This window comes from Dendropsophus ebraccatus, chromosome 7 (assembly GCF_027789765.1).
Source record: "Dendropsophus ebraccatus isolate aDenEbr1 chromosome 7, aDenEbr1.pat, whole genome shotgun sequence".
Classification (NCBI taxonomy): domain Eukaryota; kingdom Metazoa; phylum Chordata; class Amphibia; order Anura; family Hylidae; genus Dendropsophus; species Dendropsophus ebraccatus.
In genome coordinates, this window is record NC_091460.1 from 107,849,920 (window position 1) to 107,861,925 (window position 12,006).

At 42.9% G+C, this 12,006-nt stretch overlaps 1 protein-coding gene across 5 annotated transcripts in view; it reads left to right on the plus strand.

Moving 5' to 3' along the window:
• SLC20A2 (solute carrier family 20 member 2) overlaps positions 1–12,006 on the plus strand; it is a 111,264-nt gene that overhangs the window by 36,528 nt on the left and 62,730 nt on the right. The window contains exon 1 of one of the 5 annotated variants that reach the window (XM_069978106.1): positions 1,683–1,767. The exons of the other annotated variants lie outside the window; for them this stretch is intronic. The gene's annotated coding sequence lies outside the window, so the exon portion shown is untranslated. Of the gene's footprint in view, positions 1–1,682; positions 1,768–12,006 lie in introns of those variants that run through there. 5 annotated transcript variants of the gene reach the window in all.

The following is a 12,006-nucleotide window of genomic DNA, read 5'->3' on the forward strand; positions in this document are numbered from 1 at the left end:
TGGAGAATACTAGAGATGATCCAACTTGACAATTTTCATGTTTGCACAAACCTGAACTATTGGCATTTGAATCTCGCTGCCTGGAGAGGGTTAATGCAGCGCAAGGACTGCCTGGAAAACATGGATATGGCCTATGGCTGTATCTATATTCTCCAGGCAGTCATTGGGATGCATCCACCTTCTCCAGACAGCAGGATTCAAATGCTGATTGATCGGGTTCATGTAAACCTGAACTTTCAGCAAGTTTGCTCATCACAGCTAGGTCCAGAAGATCTGACAATGGAAAAAGGTGAAGTGAGTATGTGCTCTTTTATTGTTTTAGTGCATGGAGGGGTCTGTTGCCTTTGAACTCCATGCCGCTCCATGTGCCTGTAAAAGCTGGATACAGTCCTGGGAAACTGGGAGAAGTTTCCCAGGACTGGATCCAGCTTTTCCAGGCATGGAGTTCAAAGGCAGCAGGTTGATAAGCCACCTGCCGAGCTAACGAAACGGTTTGCTTGTATTTTAAATTTGCTCATCTCTAGGGGTCAGTTTTCACCCACAAAATGTCCTAGTCTAATAGCGCTATTACAGGGAGCGATAATCTGCCGAATCAGGACGATTAGGCAGATCATTGCTCCGTGTAATAAAAACAACAATGAGCCGATGACATTGATCAAGTTGACAAACTTGAAATATAAAAAAAAGTAACAGGCGATGATTTGACTAGTTAATCTTAGTCGCCTTTTTATGAGGATAGGCGCTTATGACCGTATTACACGGCTCGATCAATATAGTAAACATTACACAGATTATGCAGCGAGATAAATATATATATATATATATGTGTGTGTGTGTGTATCGTTAGCAGTGTCCATGTAGCCCTTGCTTTAAAATTGTAATAATTGTAATAGTTCATACATACCTGTCCACACTCCCTGGTATCTTCCTGTCTTCTCTCCGCAGCCTTCGGTGCAACTTCAGAGTAGTCTCTAAAATGACAAGCTGCTTAGCCTCGTGATTGGCTGAGCAGCCTGTCACTTCAGAGGCCGACTCTGAAGTTGCACCGGAGGCTGCGGGGAGAAGACAGGAAGATACCAGGGAGTGTGGACAGGTATGTATAAACTTTACTATTACAATTTTTAAGCAAGGGCTACATGGACATCGCTAACGATACACACACACACACATATATATATATATATATATATATATATATATATACACATATATATAGCCCTCGCTGTATATTCCATGTAATGTTTACTATATTGATCGAGCCGTGTAATACGGTCCTTAAGGCCTTTCCTTATAAAAAGGCGACTAAGATTAACTAGTCAAATCATCGCCTGTTACTTTTTTTTTTTTTTTTTTATATATTTTAAGTTTGTCAATACTAGTTTTGTACTAGACTAAGCAATATCTAGTAGTTTATTTTTAGCATTCTGTGGTGCTAAATAAGTTACAAAAAACTCCGTCCATATTACCTTTGCAGTGTGTTGTAACCCACTATAGATACAGTTAGCGCTTTGTACTCCAGCTTCTAGAAATTGTTATGCCATTGATTGACAGCAGAGGGTGTAGAGTAATTTTTTTTCTCTGGGACAGCAGCTCAGGAAGAGAGACTGTCAAAGTGATCTGCCTCCAGGTCCCACCCCCATATGATTATGTTATTTATGGTGCTCTTCTGGGATGCCTTAGCATGGAATTATAGCAGCTGCTGTGGAAGTGCAACCAGTATGAACCAGTGTGTGACTTTGAAGCCATCCTAGCAGCAATCCTTCGCAGGTAACCATATCTAGCGTTTGTGCATTGAGTTGAGGCAGGATTAATCCAAAGCACCAATGTTAATAGAACAGTCATGTGTGCTGATAATTATAGATATTACATAAACTTTGGCATTGACTCTCAATACTTTCCTATGACTTTTCTGGCGGCTGTAGACAATTATAAAGCTTTTTGTGCTGTGTAACGTTTATGCCTTTCCTTTTAGTCATGACCAGGCCATAGCAATGTATTGTTGCATCTCTATACAAATAAGGACAGGATGTATTGTAAAGAAACGCTTGTCATGGCTTTACTATTTGCCTAGATTATCTTCGTTTCAGTCGGTACATTTGTATCCAGCAGTCTTTATCTTTACAGCAGGAAATAAACATTTACCCTGGCATATAACCTGCCTCCAGACTGCTGGTATAAGTGTGCACAACTTTATGGAAGAACTATTTCCCTTCTGAGTGGCACCTTTAAACGGCGCGCTAAGAGGACAATACATCCTTTTTAGGCCATAATGTCTTGTGTGCCGGAATATTTCCGCTGCTTAAGCAGCTAGACATAATATGCACGTTAACCCCAACTAACTTTTCAGAGCCATTTCATGTGAGCAGCAAACTAGGAAGTGAGCGATGGATTTCGGTTTACTATATGGTTAGTAACCAGTCTGATATATCATGACAAATGCCTGTCTTATAAAGGACAGTTAAATATTAAGTTTTTAGCCTTTAGGCTATGTTAACACACTTTCAAAATAATGGCCGTTTTTATTGGACGTTTTTTTTATTAACGGCCGATGTAATAAAATGACAGCCATCATTTGTCATTAAATTCCTGTTCCAAACTGCTGACACTTAGATAGCTGTTAAAGGAGAAGTCCCACAAAATTCAAAAAAGGGAGAAAGTCAGGGGGATGCGGGAAAATACCTATCCTCTTGCTCCGTAGCGCTGTTCCCGGGTCCGCTGGTGTCCTGCAGCTTTTTCAGCTGCAACGTCTCATACCCAGGACAACGCCCTAATCACTGACTGGCTGAGTAGGCAATCGCTCAGCTGGGCAGTGACGTTGCAGCTGGAAGAGCTGGTTAAGTGATGTACCTGGATTCCAGCCGAAAATGACATCTGGCGGACGTCAGAGGGACCTGGGAACGGCACTACAGAGGCACGGGGATGGGTACATTTACATTATTATTTTCCCACACCCCCCTGCCTTCCTCCCTTTTTTGAATATTGTGGTACTTCTACTTTAAACCAAGGAAATACTTGGTACTTTTGTAGATAACATAGAGTAATGCTTTTATTTTCCTGTGCAAAAGTGTCAAGGAGGCTTTCCCAAGCTCCCGAAGTGCTTAAGCTAGAAAACCTCCTGGCTCCTCCTCCCATCACTCTTGCTGCTTGATTGACAGCTCTATAAGTGTCAGGTATGGGAGGGGAGCAAGAAGGCTGCCAGCTTGCAGCAGTTCAGGGGCTTAGGAAAAACTCTGACAGTGCACCAGAGAATAATAGCATTTTTCTATGTTCTGGAAGCACAGACAGATATATGAAAGGCCCTTAAAGGGGTTATCTAGCTTTTAAATACTGATGGCCTTTCCTTTGGATAGGTTTAGGGATGGTCTGAACCGAGTTTGGTTAGGGTTTGTACGAACCCGAACTCTCGGTAATGATTCCCGCTGTCTGCCCACTCCGTGGAGAGGGTGGATACAGTGGGAGGACCGCCTGGAAAACTGGGATACAGCCATAGGCTGTATCCCATTTTTCCAGGCGGTCCTCCCGCTGTATCAACCCACTCCACGGAGCGGGCAGACAGCGGGAATCTGATGCCGAGCGTTCGGCAGTTTCGGAGCATCCCTAGAGAGGTTATTAATATTAGATCAGATCAGGAGAGATGAGCGAATCTCAAGTCCGAACCTGAGTGCACGGCAACTGATAAGCGGTGGCTGAAGAAGTTGGATGCAGTTTTAAGGCTGCCTGGAAAACATGGATACAGCCAGACGGCTGCATCAAACTTTTGCAGCCACCTCTAATCTAATGCTGCACGGTCAGGGTCCTAATGCTGCACGCTCAGGTTCAGACGGACCCGAGTGTTCTTAAGATTTGCTCTTCTATATAGATCAGCAAGGACTGCCGGCATTTAAGTGAATGAGACAAACAGTTCAGAGTTTGCAAGTACAAACCGGACTTCAGCCAATGTAAACATCGAAGAGGCTTTAGCACACTTTAGGCAGCTGACTGGCAGTCGTGCCAGGAATCAGGCCCCAAGCTGATCTATTGTTCATGCTCCATCCTAAGGATTATCTTAATTTTTTTGTATAGTTTACATAAATTTACCAATCTGCCTCACATCCGTTGTTTTATAGTTCAAATATATAAATGGTAATAAAATAAAATTACACCCATATATTATATCTAAATATAAGAATTACTCTTCAGTAACAAAGAAAAAAGGTTGAATGCAGCCATAGGCTATATTCACACAACGTAAATTCAGTATTAATCATGGCTGTTTAAACAAAGGCCGTGATTAATACTGGACTTACACTGTTCTGCCCTCTATGGTATACACTCTAGCCGGAGTGTATACACATTGCATACACTCCGGCCGAGATCCCTAGTGGCTCCGCAAGAAACTGAAACCGCAACCTCCATTGTGAACAGCGGGGAATTCCGATGCAGGCGCGCACGGATGCACCTGCATCTGAATTCAGCGGCAGTGAAGATCATGCGGCCAGTATTGCAGTACCGGCTGGGATGATCTTTTCTCACACCGGTCATTCCGGTCACGGAACGGTCGGTGTCTCACATTGTGTGAACATAGCCATAGGCTGTATCCATGTTTTTGCCAGACTCTCTAGGGCTGCATCCAACTTCTTTAGCCACCAATATTCAACTATCGAATGATCAGACTCCAGCATGCTCCGACTACGCTCATCTCTAGTTACCATAAACAACTGTTTGCATTCTCTCACTGGGGTCCTTGTTAACTTTTTTTTATTTTTCTTATTGAACAATACAACTTGCATAGAGCATAACACATATGTTACCCCAGTTTTTCCAAGAGAAAACAAGGACTATCACTTGTACATGAGATAATTGTAGGGCTACTCAAAGAAGGGGAAAAAGTTTTCATGTTCAGGATAATGTATTAGGAAATTCCTGTATGCGGAAGAGATGTGTCCACAAACATAGATGTAGCAGCAAATAACCATGAGGAGAAAAGAGAGCACTCCTCACAAAACAGGACCAAAATCTGTATAATAATCACAAAAAAATGTAAAGCTAACGGTGTGCTTAGAACAGACTATAAACAAAGAACAGGTCATATAGGAAAGACTGAGATAATCTGTCTGTGTAAACACACCTTTAGAAAAAGCACTTGAATGATTCAGTGAGGTTTATTCACACCAGTGCTCGACATTTCAGCTATTCGCAGCCTTTCCCAAGGGCTGGCTCCAAGCTCTACAGATGTGTAGTTTAAACATGGAGACCTACACTTCAGGGAGAAGATTTGTGTACATAAGCTGTGATAGAACTGGATGCTTTAATAGCATTCAACTTTGTCAGACTTGTTTAATTGACTTTCATAGATAACAATAAATTGAACCTGTGTGTAATTCGACCAGTTAGTTGGATAATGCTGGATAACCCCTTTAATAATGAGACATCCCAGCATACATTGCTAAACTGCTAGCAGTTAAATGGGTATTCTAGAGATATTTCTATTTAATACTGCTCAGGATGAGGGTGGAAAAAAATACAAAAACATGCACTCACCCGCACCTAATCCAATGCTGGTGCCATTCAGGCAGTGCCAATCCCTGCAGTCAGCACTTCTTGTTCTGCATCCTGACACATAGGAAATGTCTGCTCAGCCAATGATTGGCCACAGAGGGGACATGCCTAAGCCAATGACTGGCCACAGAAGTGACATGTCTCAGCCAATGATTGGCCATAGAGGTGACATGCCTCAGCCAATGATTGGCCACAGAATTGACATGTCTCAGCCAATGATTGGCCATAGAGGTGACATGCCTCAGCCAATGATTGGCCACAGTGGTGACATGGCTCAGCCAATAATTAGCCACAGAGGTGACATGCCTCAGCCAATGATTGGCCACAGATGTGACATGCCTCAGCCAATGATTGGCCACAGTGGTGACATGGCTCAACCAATGATTAGCCACAGCGGTGACATGCCTCAGCCAATGATTGGCCACAAAGGTGACATGCCTCAGCCAATGATTGGCCACAGCAGTGATATGGCTCAGCCAATGATTGGAAACAGCAGTGACATGCCTCAGCCAATGATTGGCCACAGCAGTGACATGCCTCAGCCAATGATTAGCCACAGCAGTGACATGCCTCAGCCAATGATTGGCCACAGCAGTGACATGCCTCCGCCAATGATTGGCCACAGCAGTGACATGCCTCAGCCAATGATTGGCCACAGCAGTGACATGTCTCAGCCAATGATTGGCCACAGCAGTGACATGGCTCAGCCAATGATTGGCCACAGCGGTGACATGGCTCAGCCAATGATTGGCCACAGCGGTGACATGGCTCAGCCAATGATTAGCCACAGCGGTGACATGCCTCAGCCAATGATTGGCCACAGAGGTGACATGCCTCAGCCAATAATTGGCCACAGTGGTGACATGCCTCAGCCAATGATTGGCCACAGAGGTGACATGCCTCAGCCAATAAGTGGCTCAGCAGACAGGTACTATTTGTAAGGACAGAGAACAGAAGGTGCTGACTGCAAGGACTGGCACCAGTGGCAAGTGATACCCTCCGAGTATTTGTAAATGTGGAAATGTCTCTTAGATGGCATAAACAGCAGCATTTGTTTTTTTATTTCCTAAAATTCCTTTCAGTATGCCATTATATATTTTGCTATAACAGGTATGTGAAATATTAACATATGGCACACAATAGGGTTACACTTGAGAGTTGTTCAAAGTATCACAGCAGCCTCAGGGCAGAGATTAATAATTACTGTAATAATATTTATATAAACCCTGCACACCCCGCTAAAACAAACAACCCTTACACTATTACCATGAGGGGGGTGGCAACATGTAACTAGTAGTGGATTCATAAAGTATATTAAAAAATGCACATACTTGTGAGCTATACAGCCATCATTTACAATCTTCATATCTTGCGAAAACTGGTTCTACATGCTAATAATATATGTAAGAGCAGTTTTTCATGTACAGACAGCTCTATACCTGTATTACAATCTGTTCATTACTCTAGTAGGTTATGCTTAAGAATTCTTACTTTTACACAGACCTTAGGCCACATTCACACAGGACATAGGACAGGGCATAGAACTGATTCAATGGCCCTGTTCAGACATCCGTACTATGTAATCCGACATCCGTATGTAATGCGGACCATAATTTGCGGTACAGATTGCTATGCTTATGTAGCGCTCCATTAAGCACTATAGATGCACATTTGTCCGCGGGCTGCCATGTGAATGTAGCCTTAGAGGTAATGTGAAATAAGATGGCATAAGATAGCTAAGCTTTTATAGGGCATATAGAGCAATATAGCCTAGACAGATTCAGATGGTTTCCCATCTAAAGCCTTTATAGAATATGAAGACAATACATTTTAAATGCCTCATAAATGTAGGTCCTGCATCCAGGACCTCCACCTATCAGGAATATGGGAGTTCCCTGCTCTTTACTTGCCAATAACAAGCCGTCTCCTGCTACATTAGGTTAAATGGAGAGATAGTGCCTCTTCATTGACATCTATAGGTGTGATAGAAAGAGACCCACCATTCTCCTCAGGGCGAGGAAGGGAGGGGTCTCGGAATTGGGATCCCTACCTGTCAGCCATATCATGTTAGATCTTTTAATATAATTTAATGACTAATAAAAAAATAACGCTGTTTATAAATAAACATGTATTCACTAGACAGCATATCATCTGAGTGTATTTAGATTGTCTCTTCTTTAACCACTTAAAGAGGTACTCCAGTGGGGAAAAAAAAATCTTTCAAATTAACTCGTGTCAGAAAGTGCCAGAGATTTGTAATTTACTTCTATTAAAAAATCTCCAGTCTTCCTGTACTTATCAGCTGCTGCTTGTCCTGCAGAAAGTGATGTATTCACACAGTTGCCAGGGCGCCATTGGTTTTAAGCAGCAAATCCAGATGCTGCCTGGATGCTGCTAAACTAAAAGAGCTAGCTGTGGCTGTACTGGACGGCGTAAGAGGACCCTAAAGTTTTCCAAATTGTCAGCATCAATTTCTGTTGATTTTGAGAAAGTGGCATAAAGGATATGAAAGTTGGTAAAATTGGTTCAGGTCAGACTGATATAAAAATGACTCCAAGGCCACCTTCACACTCATAGATAAGTTAATGTAGAAAGACATGAGACCTGAAGCTTAATCATAGGTGTCACTTGTTACCTTCAGATTTTGTATTCTTCACATTTTTTTCATATATTTGACTCCTGTGAAAACTGAAAAAGTTCTATGTTATAAATAGCTCAACTTATTAGGTGGTAGGAAGCTAAAAAGGATCAGGGTGACCTGAACAGTGTTTAGCTGATCGATAATTTAGCACTTATTAACTACTCTATCTTTGAGTATTGTAGGAGTCACTTTAGTCTTTCCACACTTATTAATATTGTACTTTTTTCATGTATAAAGGCTAGGTTAAGTATTAGGGTAGTACAATTGTCTTTAAGTACTGTAGATGTTTTTTAAAAGTGAGGGAAAGAAAAACTGTATTAATCTTGTGTATAGGATCAACAAATCAACTATCAGCATATATCCTGTGGATATGTCATAAACGGCTGAGATAGGAATACCCTTTTAATATATGTGCCATGACCTTTCCTGGCATGTAGGCCAATCATAGGGCTCTTGGGGGTGACTAACATCAAGTCTGTGATGTACAAACCAGTTCCTAAAAACAAAGACAAACCACCTATTTCCATCTTGGGAGAGGTGGATGCAGGTGAATAACATACAAGAGGGAATTCTGACCAATTGGGGAAACTTATTTAAAGGGACTCTGTCACGTTCAACCCACCCTTTTCAAAACCCCAAACTAAAGTCATGTGTAAGTAGGATAAAGGATCTGTCATTTTTAGGTTTCTACTCCTTTGTATTTCTCCGCTGTAAGCCTACACACTGGGCATGTTGATGCATAGAGAGGGCTATTTAGCTCAAGAATATAATGCAGAGGACTACTTAGGCTCCTTTATTTGTGGCTTATAGCAAAAGAATTTGCAAAGCAGGAGTCCGTGGAGCCAACAAAACACAGTAATCACTGAACTTGTTTTGCATATTTACATTTTTGGAGGCATCAATGGAGACTCTTGACTGAGTACTTCATTGGAATTTTTTCACTGATCTCCCTGAGTTTAGTGATTACTGTGTTTTGTTGGTTGATTTGCCATTGCCCCAACCAGCCAGAATCCTGCTCCACACCGATGAGGGGCAAATACCCTGAAACGTCTGTCTGTGGATGGATGCCTGCCTTGGCAAGCCCTTGCCATGATCGCAATACTCGCACCTTGAGTTAGACGTTGACAAAAAGGGGCCACCCTCTCCCCATCATGGAGGCACCCTGTGGCAACAGGCTAGAGATGTCTGGCTATCCCGTGTTTTGAGACTAGCAACCGAGGCTCCACAGACTCTTGTTTTGCATATTTAAATTTTTGGGGGAATCAGTGGAGACTCTTGATTAAGTACTTCATTGGAATTTTTTCACTGATCTCCTTGAGTTCAGTGATTACTGTGATTTGTTGGTTTATAGCAAAGGAATGCAAGAACATGGAAAGTTAAAAATCGCAGATATAGAATCAGCGTTGTATACTGATGCATAATCTACTGGTGACTTAAGTTTAGCGGTTGTTTTGTAGGTGACAGAGTCCCTATAAGTTAGCTCATGCTGCACTATACAGCTTTAGGCTATGTTCACAATACGTAAAAGTACAGCCGTACTTTATGCGCCTGTGAACACTGCCTCTACTTCAATGGGATCCCGGCCGGAGCGTATACACATCGTAAACGCTCCGGCCGGGATCCCATACGGACCCGCAAATAACTGACATGTCAGTTTTCTGCGTCCGCAATTGAGTGAATTGCGACCGTAGACACCCATGTCAGTTCACACAATGAAGCAAGCGGCTCTGGACGCTTGCTTCATTGTGTGCAGTGGCAAGTTCTGATGCGGGCGCGCGCTGATGCGCCCGCATCAGAACACTACGGCCAGAAAGATCATCCGGGCAGGGCACTAATACAGAGTGTGAACATAGTCTCAATATAAGGCGCTCTTCCACCTTCCCAGATCGGATAACAGTGGCATGGTGCATGGTAATAGTATGTAAACACCCACTGGCAGGTGAAAATACTGTCAACACTACATCGGTACTAATATTCTATGCTCTACAATCTGACAAAACCCGAGTGCAATAATGTATTCCAGGCATAGTACATATGATTCTACTGGTAGCCCTCTGACATCTAATAACAAAATGGCTGGAGGAAAGCATCTAAACTACAACTATGTGGTGGTGTCTGAAATGAAAAACCTTAATAATCTGGATTGCATAAAAACAGAACAACATTAAAGACGACCTGTCACCCCCCGTGCCGGGGTGACAGGCTCCCGCCCCGTTACAGCCCCCTATACTCACCTGATCCCGCTTGCTAATCCGGTCGGGTCACGGAGATATGAGCGTCCGAAGCCCGGCACGCGCGCTCACAGGAGAGTCCGATGCCCATAGAGAATGACAGAGCACCAGACTCCCCATTCATTCTCTATGAGCGTCGGACTTTCCTGTGAGCGCGCTCGCAGGGCTTCGGGCGCTCATATCTCCGTGACCCGACCGGATCAGGAAGCGGGACCCGGCGGGATCAGGTGAGTATAGGGGGCTGTAACGGGGGGTCTGGAGCCTGTCACCCCGGCACGGGGGGTGACAGGTCTCCTTTAAACCCAAGGAACTGAAGTTCTTCCATTGATGGCAGTGCTTTATAGCCACACATTATACAAGATGAGAAATTGATTGTACCCCCATTTCAATACACTGGATAGTATTGCCTAGGAAATTCATCTGGTTCACTGGGGGCTCTACAATTTTTAAGTGCTCAATAACTTCTCTATAACCTTATGCCGAATAAGCTTCTAAACACTCTGCATGTATCAGATGGGAAGAAATTCTCACGCTTCAAGGAAACCATTATACTTCTCCCAGAAAAATTCTACCCTCTCCATCTTATCCATCTACATGTAATGTTATTAATTACTGACAATTGTAAGATGGTCCGTGAGATGTCAAGTGCTATACGGACTCAAATGTCATAACGCATACTATTTATGTAATAATGTACAAGAATACAGTGCTGGCTGCACAATTATTGAGGCGTGTAATAGGCTTATAGTGTGGGTCAGCTTATGTTATATGGCCTTACACAACTTTTTATATACTGCTCCTGTAATATAGAAAACAAAAAAGAGTAGGGTCTCTGGTGTCCCCTGCTGATCACAGCCACCTCCACTTCCGACATGAATTTGTCTCGGGAGTGACAGCCTGCTCGGCCAATTATTAGTCATGCAGCTGTCCTATCTCAGTAAGTAATTGGATGCGCGGGCTATTACTCCCGAGATGAAGGGACACCGGAGACCCATATGACATGTAGAGCATTGAGAGGTAAGCATAGGTTTTTTTGTTTTCTATAAAACAGCAACAGTATATTAAAAGTTGCCTTACACTGGAAAACTCCTTTAAGAAAGTAACAACCCAGCTCCTGCTCAGCCATATTGATGCTCTGCAGCTGCATTCATACACTGTCATGCTGTGCATTCCCCTCTACAGCAGCGGATACTCAAGTTCCCTTCAATTGTACTTGCATATTCCTGCCTCTCCACTTTTATTGTCCATTGCCAAATGAGCCGAACAGCTCTATGCCACTGGGCCTGCCAGGAACTTTCTGTTAGGTTGCTTGGTGGTGAGTTCAGAAGGGAATTGGATAATCTGCATAAAGGGATGGTGCCAAAAAGGAACAATTACTCTTGTAATTTTTTGTAAAAAATGTATGAAACTCCTGAAGCTTTTTGTAAATTCACGTTAACAACAAATAATCAAATTTTCAAGAAAATTTCGAAACCACTTTTTGGGTGATACAATGCATCTCTGAAGTGGATTTGGGATGCCTGTATGCTACCAACCCCCATAAATCATGCCATTTTGAAAACTGCACCCCTCAAACAACTTCATTAACATTTTTGT